At 37.3% G+C, this 15750-nt stretch overlaps 1 protein-coding gene and 1 pseudogene across 1 annotated transcript in view; one reads left to right on the top strand and one right to left on the bottom strand.

Annotated features, from left to right (window-relative positions):
• LOC149214883 (uncharacterized) overlaps positions 1–15750 on the bottom strand; it is a 293065-nt gene that overhangs the window by 14758 nt on the left and 262557 nt on the right. The gene's annotated exons all lie outside the window — the stretch shown is intronic.
• LOC149214885 (filament-like plant protein 5) overlaps positions 1–15750 on the top strand; it is a 28920-nt pseudogene that overhangs the window by 8170 nt on the left and 5000 nt on the right.

Here is a 15750-nt window from a genome sequence, read left to right as displayed (position 1 = left end):
TAGTGTAAAGTTTCATTTTTAACGTATTTTCGACCCTTTGTTATTTAACGTAGTGAAATTTTGATTTAGTTTTAACTTTTGTATAGTTACGTATGTTAGATTTTAAATATATTTTTAAAGTTTAGATTTAGATTTTAAATTTTAAAGTTTAGATTTAGATTTTAGATTTTAAAATTTTAATTTTAGAATTTAATTTAAAGTAACGTAGATTGTAATTTAATTCTAATCTTTAGTTTAGTTTAGAAATTTCTATAGTATTTAGATTTTTAGATTTTTTAGATTTAACTTTAATTAGATTTTAATTTTTGTTTTATTTTTGATTTTAGAATAAATAAATATATATATATATATATATATATATATATATATATATATTAGGGTTTTAGTTTAGATTTAGGATTTTCTTTTGTTTGTATTTTTTAAAAGAATTAAAAAAAATAAAATATATATATATAAAAAATAAATAAAAAATAAAAAAAAATAAAAAAATTTCGGAAAATTTTTCAGATCCAGTTATTTTTCAGAAATTGTCTTTCATGTTGAGATCTGAATTTTTTCAAGTCGAGATGCGAAATTCATATCTAGTTAATGGTTTATGATTCGTGATGGTTTAAAGCATTCATCTTTTAAAATTTTCAATTGCTGGATATCGTTTGGTCATTTTAAGGGCATTGTGATTTGGCTGATGATAGATGATTGTTGTTCATGGTTCACATTTTTTTTCATCTTAAACCATAATCTCTTAAGGCACTGGTCTGCTAAATTAACCAAATCCATCGAGCCCTTTTTATATCGTATCTCGTGTTTCCCAACCAACTGGTTGACAGTTGGCCTCATCATCCCACAGGGACTACCCCCCTTAGCCGCGGGAAACAGGCTTAAACGGAGGGATCGGGGATCAGAGTGACAACCCCCGGTCCGAGCGTTGTCGTGCCAATCTGCGCGACAACAGGGAGTTAAAAGCTAGAACTAAAAACAACTAGAGTGGGCTGCGCTATTTAGGTCCACTTGCATTCCCAAGTCCTAATGTGCCATTGCTGTTAAATTTTGTACAATAGTGCACAGTAGAATCTAATCTTCTAACTTTGATGATTACTTCCAATGTAACCTATCAGATTAACTTGTCACATACCACATGTATCATTAAGTAATTATACTTGGAAAATCTTCAACAATAATAAAATAACAGTATGATCAATAAGAGACAGCCAAGCACAATAGAGACAACAAATTTACCCTGGGAAAACCAACTTGGGGGAAAAACCCAATAACTTTTATTTTTAGGAGAATTAATTCTTCAAAATTACAAACAAGAATCTTTCTAGAAATCTGTGCTCAATCCAAATTCAAATTACCAGTCAAATCTGTTCAAAAGCTGATAAAAAAAATAATTTAAAAAGGCATGCTAGTCTTCTGGTCAAGGGGGCCAAAATTTGGCCTGTGGTATGTTGGTCGAAAGGCTCGGTCAGCTTGGACTTGTAGCTTGTGGTCAACTGTGGTCAAAGTGCCTAGAACTGTGGTCAAAATCAGAGATTCCCGCGATCAAAATAGTCCCCCTTTCACGGTTAAACTTGTCCAAAGGTTTGGTCAAGAAACAGCTAGAAGAACTTGGTCAAACAGTGACTTTTGAACCGAAAGTCAAACCCCTTCAAGTTGGGGCTAACTTGTAACTTGGGGGCCTACATTAAGCCCCAAAACAATAAATTTAATTTTACAATTTGTGCAATTTCTTTTTCGCTGACTTAGGAGGCCTCTTGGCATGGGGAAATACCTCTCGATGCTACAAAAAAATCAAAATTACCACTATGCCTATATTGTTGGCATTTATCCTAGGTGGAGCTTGAATAGAGGTAATGGAGTGGTTGAGAGAGACTATAGTAGCATGCATAGGATGGCCAATAGGAGAGTCTCCATGTGGGTATGAGGTAGAGACTAGGACGTTGAATTTGTAGAGGGGTCTAAAATACTAGGTGAAAGAGACACCATAAGAGTAGGATGAAGGTTAAAGTGGACCATGATGTGTCCTACCAAACACTATAGTGATGTAATAGTCGAGGCAATCTCCACTAGTTCCCCCCGTGAAGATTGTTATAAAGGCCTGTGACTATTTCTCCCATTCTCTTAGATTGAGTATATGCTCCCTAGTTTCAATAGCACATTGATACCTAGTCTTGTTGTTTTCCTTCAGTCGGCATTCAAACCCATCTTTCCAGCAATTTCTTTGCAGAGTTGAGTAGGTAATGCTTCCATTTGTTTCCACCACTTCCTTCTCACATTGCTTTAGACCTTTCTATGGGTCCTTCATATCACAAAAGATAGGAGGATTGTGACAACGACAATGTGCAATGGTTGCACATGCACGAGGATGAAAGTTGGCCAAAACTAGAGTGCACTGAGATGGATGAGTTTCCAAGTTCTGCTCTTGTAGGTAAACAATACCATTTCCCTTTGACATGACCTATATTAAACTTTCTAACTATCAATTCATGACACGTAGGATTTGTATATGCCTTTTTACCTTTCATTTTTGTGCTTGAGGGGGAGGGGTAGATAGAATATGAGGTGGGGTGATTCTAAGTGTTTTATTTCCTTCGCCATCCACATGCTAGGGCACATGTTAGATTGATGGTCTCCCTCCTTAATGTTGCTCATGGTAGGGAACAATAGTGACTAATGGAATTCCTTGCTCTTTTGTGCAAAGACATGAATAAATTCTATCATGTAAGATTCCTCCCCGATAGAGATAACTCTTTGGCAAGATGGAGACTAGATGGGGGAGTTTGGCTATTATTATATTGGGTTTAGGTTTTCTTTATTTATAAAATTTTTAAAAAAATTGGGGAAACACCTCTCATTTTTCGTGAAACGTTTCTCTTCACATTCACAAATTGGGGGAAGTCGGGAAAGGTTTTGTAAAGCTCCCAGCCATCTTAAGGGCGCATGTGTTCCCTGTGGAACGTTTCCTTTCAACTAAGGGTTAGAACAATTGAGAAGGTTTAGAATGGGAACATGATCAATCTTTCTTTTTAACATTTCAAATATTGGTTAGCTCTTTGGACATACAAACCTCACCATCATTCATTAGGAGTTCATCTAAGGGTGCTATCAGAACGATGTTGATTGTTTCTTTATGAATGGCCTATCTGATGAAGTGAAGACTTTCTAACTTCTTGGCCCAAAGATTTGATCTTTACCATGCCAGATTTCAAACTCTTTTGCATACAAGATATTCTAAAATGGTACCAATATGTGTAGCTGCCTAAAGATGCATTCCCTAATGTTCATGGGCGTTTCAATCTATTGACGTGTTTCTAACATCATTTTAAGACGTACTAGATGATCTTTTGGTTGGCAATGAACAACATAGCTGTCAAAGTAGAACATCATAAATCTATAAATGAAGTCTTAAAAGGCCTTGTAACATATGAAAGAAAGGGTAGTGGGGGTATGTTTCAGTCCATAGGACATTTATCGATACGTAAAAGAGGACCATTCAACTCTAAAAGTGGGTCTTGTGTTGGCTTTTTATTCCAATTTTTATGTTGGAGTATTTTGAGGATCTGTCAATAAATAAACAACATCCTTGATTAGCTACAGTACTGCTAATCTCATTTGAAGAAGTGGGAAATGGAACAATTCTTATGACCTTATACAAGTTTCTAAAAATTGACAAAGACCCCTAATTTAGTGGGATCTTCCTTTTAGGCTGTACCAAATAGGACTTTCCCAATCAGAGTTATGTACAATATAAATCACTCTTGGAGCCAGAAGTCTCTATCGTCTCTTTTTCATGTGCTTGGATCTAGGGGACAATATTAAGCTTCATTAACTACGTTTCTGCCACAGGACCCTTCATGTCCTTGTAGTCTCTAAAAAATACACCATGGTATACTGTATTGTATCAACAATTGAACAATTTCAATCTTTTTTTCCCTAACCAATTTGATTTCCAGATTCAACGACATGAGTTCTTCATCCTTTTTCTTTGTTGATCTCTCACTATGACCTTTGTGTTGCTGGGAGGGTATGCATTGTCTTTTTCTATTGTCTCATGGACATCAGTGGTTTCTCTTTAATGTCAACTCGACTTAAGCTTAAAATAGGTTTGTTTTTTTTGCATGGTGCTTCTGAACAACTGTTTCCAATGTTATGTTCTTTTGTCCTATTGAACATGATTACACTTAACAACATTTGCCTATATAAGACTTTTGTTGTTGTGAGCATTGAGGAAGTCGTTGACATTTTTGTTGTCAATATTGATGTTGATGAAGATTTTAAATTACGTTATTTTCCTATAACAAAGTCTTTTCCTTCTTAGCCTCATTTCGTCAACATGCCTTAAGCTTAGGCTTACCCCAACATTTCCCATAACATATTCTTTTTGCTTGTTGGGTTGGAAAACATGGTGGAAGTGGACTTGAGGGAACTGAAGAACCAAAGCTTTTGTTTGAATGATTAATTTGGCCAAGGATGGAGCGACATTTCCCCTTTTCGATCTCAAGGCTATGATAACAAGGGCAAAATTACTTATCACTATTATTGCATTAATGGTTCTCTCAGCGAGAATCCTTGATAGACCGCTAAGGCTTCAGCGTCGTTGCTGGTAACAGTTCTAGTGCCCCATGCAAATTGAGCGCCATTTTGTCCATTGTGTGCATAGATAAGCCCCTTGCACACGCCACCTCAACAAACATAATGTTAAAAAGGAAGTGGGCCTCATTTATTTAATACTCGGATGATATTTAAAGGAATTGGGCCTCATTTATTTAATACTCGGAAGATAATTAAAGGCTCCAAATCCAGATTCTTTCTTGACTTAAGGGAAAATGAAGGATTCTAGAGAAAAAATTGGCTTAGATTAATAATGTGGAATAAACATAAAAAAATATGTGAACAATTGGAAAGATAATTGGGGAAACTTCGCGTATAAAATTAAAGCAATTTGTCGAGACATGCAAGTTATCAAATAACAAGAGGGGACTAACAAACAAAGTCAATTGGTTAAAAAAAGAGGTCATGAATTGTTAGATGACAAGAACAACAAAAAAGATACTCATGGAGAAAAATTATAAAATTCTTAAGCTTCAAATACATATTCAAATTTTACTATCAAAAGTCAAGAATTTTAAATGGGGAAAGAAGGAATTGAAGCAAGAAACCAATGCAATGTTTGAAGATAAAGATTCAATGGTTGATGAAACTACATCCTCAAACGATATAATGATCCAATTGCACTAGGATCAACAATTAGAATATTTCAATCATGACTAGTTTGAGGAATATTAAAGGAAATATAAGATCCTTGAGAACACATGCTCAATGCTTAGATCGAAATTAGGTCATGGGATTTATAACAAAAACTGTAACATTTGAAAACTAAGCCACATTAACATCTTCATTGATGGTAAATTTTGGAATCTCATGCTTCTCAATATTCAATCTAACAACACCACAACTAGAACCAAAGTTGTCTTGAGTAAATTCTTATTGAGACAATTTTTCTAAGAAATAAGTATGTCTCACCTATCACACTTAAGCGAAGAATTGGGTCATTGGTACCTTGCTAGTGCCATTAAAATAATTTCTGTGGAGGCTACATCATCTATCAATAGCCACATCCAACAAACCCCGTGTGGGTAACGAGCATGCTTGCGGGGATTTGAACTCAGGTCATTGTCACAATGACTACTCCAAGTTTTTGCTAGATGATGATATGATGAACCTAAATTCTAATTGAGACTCGCCAACAATAGAGCAATCTGGGCCGTTCATTAGGCAGATGATCTGACGGTAGAACTTATGTTTAGTTTAGGGTTTTTTTCCCTAGAAGGCAACCCCTCTCTTTGTATGAGGGCATTGTATTTGAGGCTGTGTGATAGATGTGTATTCTGTGAGTGAGAAACAGAGAGGTGAGACTGTGAGAGAAAACAGAGGATCTTACAACGGATTTGCTGTAGGTTGTGTCTCTTCATTTTTTATGGATAATAGAAAGGAAGGACTGGCTATTCGGGGTGGACGTAGCCCAAACTGGGTGAACCACGTGTTGTAGGGAAAAGTATCCGACTCGGATGACCCTATCCCACTCTAAGGGTGATAGTACCTCAGCAACAACTGTAAAGAAAACTACTTAAGGTTTACTTCTTTACGAAAGCAAGAGAGAATGAAGAAATGCACTAACCGTTGCCTTGCGCTTAATGTCGAATCCAAACTCTTCTCTTTGCTGCTTGCTCCCAGCTCCTTGCTCTTTTGCTGGCCCAGCTACAATGAGATCCTGCAAAATAACAAAGAAGGAAACTACAAGAAGCATGCAATCATAACTGATTCAAGGATTAGCATAAATCAAATATACAATTATCACAATACATCATTGAAACAAGTGCATATAGAAGAACCTCAATAGCTTTTATTAATGGAAGAAGTAAAGTTCTGAGAGTGTTACAACCATTGAAGGCCCCAATCCAGCAACACCTCCCAACAGAAAGAATTTCTCCTCTTCACCTCCTTCAAGCAATCACCCAATAGTTCTATAGTGAAACCAACAGCATATCATTACTTTGCACAAAATTCCAGCCTCCTGAGCTCATAGGAGAGAGCTCAATATATAGATGAATTGAGAAAGGATGAGTCAGCTTGCAACTGATGTGTAGCTGCCTTGTGTCCTCTCTCTCTTCAGTTGATCTTCAGTTCTTGAGTCCACTTGGAGAACCTTGCTTCCACTTGGAGAAACAGAGCCTCTGACTCATCACAAGGCGAAATCCCTGATCCAAGTGTCATTTTTGGAAGATTCCAGAGCAATGACTCAGTGTGCCACTTGTCCCATCTCGCTCAGCGCAGGTGGCCTTTGTTCTACCTGCTTTGCAACGCAGGTACACCATGGAGGAGTTGAGTTTCAGCGCAGAAGCCTAGTGGAGCACCTGCTTTGATTTCAGGATTGCTTGTTTTTGAGTGTTTTCAGGTGGAGAACTGATCTGAGAGTTGTTGGTTTGCTGACCTTGTTCCTCTAGGGGTAGGAACATCATGTTTAGGGACTTTGGATCCCTTGGATTATTGACAATTCATGCCTGATGCTGCAAGGCACAAAATTGTCTATAACACCACGTTATCTGTGTCTCTCTTGTTTTGTGCGTTTTCTGTGTTTATATTTCTGCAATATTTTATGTGTTCCATTGCTCCGTAATATATAATTTTCTAACAATTTATTCCTAAAATCACGATTTTTTGGGCAAAATGATTAAATCGGGCAACTTTTTCGTAAATTAAAAATCGTGATTTTATCGAAATAATCCGGATTTAATCGCGAGTTGATGGAAAAAATCGGCATGAATTTTTTCTAATGGATAAACAACCACAAAGGGTGATTTCGGTTTATTTTTTGCTGTGCGTTTTCATTGTTCATTGTTTTGGCTGCTGTGGAGAATCGACTCATCGAGGGTTACGTTCCAAATCCAACTTTCGTTTGCAACTGCCATTGCGTGGAGAGGAGCCGGAAAGCTATGTCAACAGTCACAGTGAAACAATTCTGAGTTAATAACTTAATGTTTCAGTCTTTCAGTCATGGACCAAACCCTTAACTTGCTGACAGAAAAACCCGTGTAGCATAACTTTAAACCCTTTCTTGTGGCTGAGCTGGACGGTTGTGCACAGAGACAAATTTCCAAACCATATAAGTAAGATTTGGGAGTTGATTAAGTGCATCTATTATTGCTGAAGGTAACCATATATTCCTGTAGTTTTCCTGACATATTTCAAAGGAGAAATCTGGGTTTTGTGGCTGCTATAACCATCTTCCAGTGATATGTACCCATTTAAAGTTAACATAAGTTGTTGCACTGTTGTTTATATTATCTTTGGACATCTTCTTGGTATTATGTTTACCTATTCGAGCTGCAGGAGGAAGTCAATGAAATCTTCTTGCTGCAACATATTTAGGTTCATCATTTTATCATGATGTAATGTTCATTTCAGATTATAGACTTGAAATTATACTGTTGTTACAAGCTTTGTTAGCGGGATATTTTCCCTTCAAAGTGCAATATAAATTACATGTTGCTGGAGTTAAGTGTTTTCCATGGGTATTAGATGATGGATTATTTAAATAAAAACAAGAAAAAACTTATGATAACCAATTAATTTCTAATTCAAAAGCAAATTTTCTTTGATGATTATGGCAAATCAACATTAACAAAAGTCTATTCAATAAGTTCTACCATCCATCTTAAAATACCTGAAGGAAGACTTCATCCACATATTTTAAAGGTAAATAACCCAGCAACCTGTCCCTGTTAAATCCATTGTTTTCTTCAAAAGAAATCTCTACTTCTTACAATGACATTTTGTTCCGTCTTTAAATTGAAAATTTAATACTGTATATAAAATCAAAATGAACCAAATTCACTGCCTTAATTCCTGCTAACGGCTAGAGAGTCTGAGCTTCTTTCTTGGCCTACTGTCAATAGTTTTAGAGAAACATTCATGTATTAAGATAAACATTCATGTATTAAGATGGTTCCAAGTGTCAAGGAGAGTTGAATATGGTCATTTAATACAACTGATGCAAATCTATTACATGTTCAAGATTTTATATGGGTTGGAAAATTTAGAGTAAGTTCCTGCTACAAATCTGTAGGGAACAAAGTCCTGCAAAAACCCTACTGTGCTCTATGTCAAATATAGCCAAATAGGATCAACATACATGCATTGTTTGAGTGATCTATTTCAAACTTTCATGACATCATTTAGGACTATTTTAATAGATCATTGCTACTATTTTGATGGATCATTGCTAATTTAATTTGTTTCAATTTTTTTGTGCCTAAGTTTAAACTTTAAATTCAAGATCAAAGTTTAAAACAAAATGCCAAGGATTTTGGATGCTATGTGGGAGTTTGGTGAACCTGACACTGCACCCAAAACTGAGGGGTCAATAGAATGTATTTGATTTGCAAGTTGTGTGGCAAGCATATGTCAAGACGCATCAACAGATTAAAATTCCATTTGGGGCAAACTCTGGGGCAAAATGTTGAACTTTTCTCAAATGCAACCTCAAAAATCATCCGACGAGCCATTCAACCATTGATGGTTAAAGAGGACCGGAAAGACACCAGGGCAACACTAAGAAACCAACTTGTAGGGGGCTCAAGGGTGGGGGGAATTGAGAGCGGCAGTGCTTCTACAACATCATCACCTTCCTCACCCATGGGTACTCATCCTTCTATCTCATCTTTTTTTGTTCTTAGAACAACATCTGGTTCACAACCTGGGATCAAATCATCAATGAAAAAAAAGGAAAAGGCAGAAGCTGATAGGTTGGTCAGTAGGTGTCTTCTATGGAGTGATGTTCCTTTCAACATTGCCAAGACAAACCCATTCTACCAGCCTATGTTTGATGTTGCTGTCGTTGGCCCGAGGTACAAAGCCCCCACCTTTGCAGAATTGAGAGGGCCTCTTCTTCAAGATGAAAAAACTGATTGCACTGCTAGATTGGCAGAGTTTATGGCATCATGGGAACACACTGGATGCACAGTCATGTCAGATGGTTGGACTGACCAAAAGGGTAGGACCCTTCTTAACTTCTTGGTTAGCTGCTCAAGAGAACAATATTTATGAAATCTGTTGATGGATATGCACACATTCAAGATGCATGTTTATTATGTGAGTTTTTGGACATCTTCATTCAAGGAGTAGGCCCAAGCAACGTTTTCCAAGTCATAACGAACAACGCTACAAATTATGTTGCAGCTGGAAAGATGCTTATGGAGAGGTATACTAACTTGTTTTGGACACCTTGTGCTGCTCCTTGTATTGACTTGATGTTGGAGGATATAGGTAAGATTCCTACTGTGAGGGATATTGTTGAATCATCCAAGAGCATAAATTTTTTTATATATAATCATTCATCTGTGCATAGCTTGATGAGAAGATTCACCAACAACAAAGAGTTTGTGCGGCCTGCCATTACAGGATTTGCCACTACTTTCATATCTCTTTAGTCTGTGTTGAATTCTATGTGGGAGGTGAAGAGCATGTTTCTCTCAACGGATTGGGGTTCTTTATATATTAGCTGCAAACCAGAGGGGGAGGGCATATGCAGACTAGTTTCATATGATGAGAGCTTTTGGGCAGGGGTAGAGGAGGTGTGTGCCATTTCAGAACCTTTGGTAGAGGTTCTTCGGTTGGTTGATGGAGACAAGCCCGCAATGGGCTGCTTGTATGAGGCCATGGATAGGGCCAAAGAAGCCATTCATGCTTATTATGCAAATAAGGGAGACAAGGGGTTAGAGAAACAAAAGGTCATATGGAGGTGGTTACCTGGCATTTTGGTCGTCCTATTCTTAACAGCCATGTTAAAACCAAATATGCCACCTCCCATCCTATAGACCTCCATTTCTTTACAAATCTCCTCACGTTCTTGCTCAGATGACACCATCCTCTCGACACAATCCATCCATCACCTCGGCATCAAATTTCAAACCACAAGCGTAAGAAAATGCAGGGTTGAGGTAGACACCTTGTTATGAAACCAACTCAAGAAAAGATAGAAAAGATAGATCAAAGCCTTAGAATTCAGTCTCTTCGAGGGGGCAACCTCCTTTACATTACATAAATGAACAATTCTTTGATGATACAAATGAAAATACCTCCTTTCTATATATAGGAGTCTAAGGGATCATAACATAATCAGAGCCGAGATAACAATAATAATGTAAGGGCACAATAATAACAATAGTGGGCTTCTATGGGGCACAATAGTAACAATATGGGCACTACATGGATACAACAATATAATAAGTGGGTTATACTAATAACAATAAGGGGTTACACTAGTATTATAGGGGCCTAACATGCCCCTCTCCTTCAAAAAGTGTTGTCCTCAACGCTTGAGTAGTTCTTGATGTTTCTGTATAAAAATTTTGTCCTCCCATGTGGAATCTTCAGCGGGTAAGTTCTTCCACTTGTTGAGATACTCTGAAATTGATCGATTTCGTAGTTGTCAGGTTCTTGTTTCCGTGATTGCTCTAGGTTCCAATATGATTTTCCTTCCACTTCAATTTCTGGCAATATTGTTTGAATTGGGACCTTTTGCAACTTTTGTATAAGTGGCCATACTTCTTCGTCCTTCTTCCATTCATCCCTTGCTTCGTTTATCCAATCTGGTTGGATAATATAAATAGCACAAAACAATGCTTCCACATCCTCATCCTTGAAGAGTCTTCCCATTCGGTAAGGTCGCCATTTTTTAAGTGCATGTAGTATTGCCAACATTTCCTTCTCATAAATAGCTTGCTTGAGATGTAGCAGTAAAAATACCCAATCACCTACATCAAAACATTTTTCACTACAATGTTTATCTGCCTGTTGTTTCGTTTGATTTTGCACCGATGTGGCGTTATCCTTTAAAAGTTGGAGAACTTGTTGTTGATGCTCGATGTGATCTTTCACTGCTTGAACCTTTTTCTTCTTGATATGTCCTTCTATCTCTAGAGTTTGAGGAGTGGTAATTTCTTCCAATCCTTTACAAGATATGGTCGGATTCATTTCTTGATGCTCGATGTGATCTTTCACTTCTTGAACACTTTTCTTCTTGATATGTCCTTCTATCTTGATAGTTTGAGGAGTGGTAATTTCGAACAATGAATTACAAGATATGGTTGGATTCATTTCTTCTTTCTCGATGTGATCTTTCACTTCTTGCACATTTTTCTTCTTGATATGTCCTTCTATCTTGAGAGTTTGAAGAGTGGTAATTCTTGCCAATGCTTTACAAGATATGGTCTGATTCATTTCTTCTTTCTCTGGGGTGGGGTCCTGGCGTATATCTTCTTCTTTTGATGTTTCTTGATCCTTTTCTTCCTCCTCTTCATATTCTATGTAAAATAATTTCTTTTCAGCACACTTATGACCTTTAGTGCATTTGCTATCACAATTGTAACAAAGCCCTTTTTCTCTTTTTTCTTCCAATTGTTGTGGTGTAACCCTTGTAGGTTGTGGAAGGCTAGGAGAAACAACACTTCCATCTTTATAGTTGTGAGGGGTACGCTTCCTGGTTTCCATAATATTTCTTTCCAATATGTCACAAAGCCCTTTTACTCTTTCCAATTGTTGTGGTGTTGCTCTAAAGAAGGTGTTGCTCTTTGTATCCTTATAATGTGCTATCATTTCCTGCGTGAAAATTGACCACATAACAAGTTTTTTACGAGAAAAAAGCCCTTCGTACCATAAAAATTGATCTGGTTCTAAATATGAAGATGCAATACATACCTTTTGTAACAGTTGTACACCATGTAGATCAAAATATTGCTCCATCTGAAGTATCCAATTTACCGGATCCTTGCCATCAAACTTCCTCATCTTGCTTTTTCTTGATTTTAGGAGCTCGACCTTGATACGACTATAACTCTGTACTTTCAGATCTTTAAGTTCTGAAATTGCGACCTGTAGTAGCCCTCTGTGTCCTCTTTCCAATGCCACCAGTCTGATTCAAATTGGATTCTCTAAGAAAGAGTTATGCACAATCTCCCAAGATGACCTGATTATAGACCTTTCCAGAAGAGCGAACTTGTATGAAGTGCCACGTGTCACTGTTTTGACCTTTGGATCTGAAAAAGATATACAAAAAACTAGTCTGTCCTCTTTCTATACCTTATGAAATTTCAATCCAATCCCCAGAGAGAAGGTTATGACGATTTTCCCCATGTCACCTGTTTGGAATGTAATTCAGGAGTCTGCAAAAAGACCAACTTCCTCAGATCATATCTCCGCAAATATAGCGCGAAAAGCTCTGAAATTCGGACCCGAGGTTTAGCGCGATTTCTTCTCAAATGGGTTTTTTTTGCAACTTCTGAAACATCGCAAAAAAAAAGTTATAGCGAAAATGCCACAATGACTTGTTTGGAGCAGCGAAACCCTAGAATCCAAAGCACTGATACCAAATGTTATGAAACCAGCTCAAGAAAAGATAGAAAAGATAGATCAACGCCTTAGAATTCAGCCTCTTCGAGGGGGAAACCTCATTTACATTACATAAATGAACAATTCTTGGATGATACAAATGAAAAGACCTCCCTTCTATATATAGGAGTCTAAGGGGTCATAACATAATCAGAGCCGACATAACAATAATAATGTAAGGGCACAATAATAACAATAGTGGGCTTCTATGGGGCACAATAGTAACAATATGGGCACTACATGGGTACAACAATATAATAAGTGGGTTATACTAATAACAATAAGGGGTTATACTAGTATTATAGGGGCCTAACACACCTGCAGCATGAATGGGGCGATGGAGGGCATTGTTCCATCGTTGATAAATCACTCTCTATATGACCTCTTGTTTCTCTAACCGCTTGTCTCCCTTATCTGCATAATAAGCACGAATGGCTTCTTTGGCCCTATCCATGGCCTCATACAAGTAGCCCATTGCAGGCTTGTCTCCATCAACTAACTGAAGAACCTTTACCAAAGGTTCTGAAATGGCACACGCCTCCTCTACTCCTGCCCAAAAGCTCTGATCATATGAAACTAGTTTGCATATGCCCTCTCCCTCCTGTTTGTGGCTAATAGATAAAGAACCCCAATCCGTTGAGAGAAACATGCTCTTCACCTCCCACATAGAATTCAACACAGACTAAAGAGATATGAAAGTAGTGGAAAATCATGTAATGGCAGGCCGCACAAACTCTTTTTTGTTGGTGAATCGTCTCATCAAGCTAAGCACAGATGAATGATTATATATAAATTTTGTTATGCCCTTGGATGATTCAACAATATCCCTAACAGTAGGAATCTTACCTATATCCTCCAACATCAAGTCAATGCAATGAGCAACACAATGTGTCCAAAACATGTCAGGATACCTCTCAATAAGCATCTTGTCAGCTGCAACATAATTTGCAGCGTTGTCCGTTATGACTTGGACAACATTGCTTGGGCCTACTTCCTGAATGAAGATGTCCAACAACTTACATAATAAACATGCATCTTTAATGTGTGCAGATGCATCAACAATTTCATAAACATTGTCCCCTTGGGACAACTAACCAAGAAGTTAAGAAGGGTCCTACCCTTCTGGTCAGTCCAACCATCTGAGATGACTGTGCATCCAGTGTGTTCCCATGATGCCCTAAACTCTGTCAATCTAGCAGTGCAATCAGTCTTTTCATCTTGAAAAAGAGGCCCTTTCAATTCTGCAAAAGTGGGGGCTTTGTACCCCGGGCCAACAACAGCAACAGCATCAAACATAAGCTGGTAGAATGGGTTTGTCTTGGCAATGTTGAAAGGAACATCACTCCATAGAAGACACCTACTGACCAACCTGTCAGATTTTGCGTTTTCCTTTTTTTTCATCGATGATTTGATCCCAGGTTGTGAACCAGCTGTTTTCTAGGAACAAAAAAAGATGAGATAGAAGGATGAGTACCCATGGGTGAGAAAGGTGATGTTGCTGTAGAAGCACTGCCACTCTCAATTCCCCCCACTCTTGAGCCCCCTACAAGTTGGTTTCTTAGTGCTGCCCTGGTGTCTTTTCCGTCCTCTTTATCCATCAATGATTGAATGGCCCGCCGGATGATTTCTGAGGTTGTATTTGAGCAAAGTTCAACATTTTGCCCCGGAATTTGCCCCAAATGAAATTTTAATCTGTTGATGCGTCCTGACATATGCTTGCCACACAACTTGCAAGTCAAACACGTTCTATTGACCCCCCCAGTTTCGGGTGTAGTATCAAGCTCACCAAACTCCCACATAGCATCCAAAATCCTTGGCATTTTGTTTTAAACTTTGAGCTTCAATTTAAATTTTAAACCTGGGCACAAAAAAAATTGAAACAAATTAAATTAGCAATGACCCATCAAAAGAGTCCTAAATGATGTCCTGAAAGTTTGAAACAGATCACTCAAACAATGTATGTATGCTGATCCTATTTGGCTATAATTGACATAGAGCACAGTAGGGTTTTTGCAGGACTTTGTTCCCTACAGATTTGTAGCAGGAACTTACTCTAAATTTGCCAGCCCATATAAAATCTTGAACATGTAATAGATTTGCATCAGTTTTATTAAATGACCATATTCAACCCTCCTTGACACTTGGAACCATCTTTATACATGAATGTTTATCTTATTTACTTTCCTCAAACCCTAGTCAAACTAGTTAAAGGGTAGGCTGAAGTCTAAACTATTGACAGTAGGCCAAGAAAGAAGCTCAGATTCTGTGGCTGTTCGCTGGAATTAAAGCAGTGAATTTGGTTCATTTTGATTTTATATATAGTATTGAATTTTCAATTTAATGACAAAACAAAATGTCACTGTAATAAGAAGAGATTTTTTTTGAAGAAAACAATGGATTTAACAGGGACAAGTTGCTTGGTTATTTACCTTTAAAATATGTGGATGAAATAAATGAAGTCTTCCTTCAGGTATTTTAATATGGATGGCATGACTTATTGAATAGACTTTTGTTAATGTTGATTTGCCATAATCATCAAAGAAAATTTGCTTTTGAATTAAAAATTAATTGGTTATCATAAGTTTTTTCTTGAATTTAGTTAAATAATTAGACATCACATCATCTAATACCCATTGAAAACACTTCACTCCAGCAACATGTAATTTATATTGCACTTTGAAGGGAAAATATCCTGCTAACAAAGCTTGTAACAGCAGTATAATTTCAAGTCTATAATCTGAAATGAACATTACATCATGATAAAATGATGAACCTAAATATGCTGCAGCAAGAAGATTTCAT

Source organism: Pinus tabuliformis, chromosome 1_1, assembly GCF_031772625.1.
Source record: "Pinus tabuliformis cultivar Carrire ecotype Pingquan chromosome 1_1, CPIR1, whole genome shotgun sequence".
Lineage (NCBI taxonomy): Eukaryota > Viridiplantae > Streptophyta > Pinopsida > Pinales > Pinaceae > Pinus > Pinus tabuliformis.
Note: the sequence above shows the minus strand (reverse complement) of the source record. Positions and strands in the feature narration are given on the sequence as shown.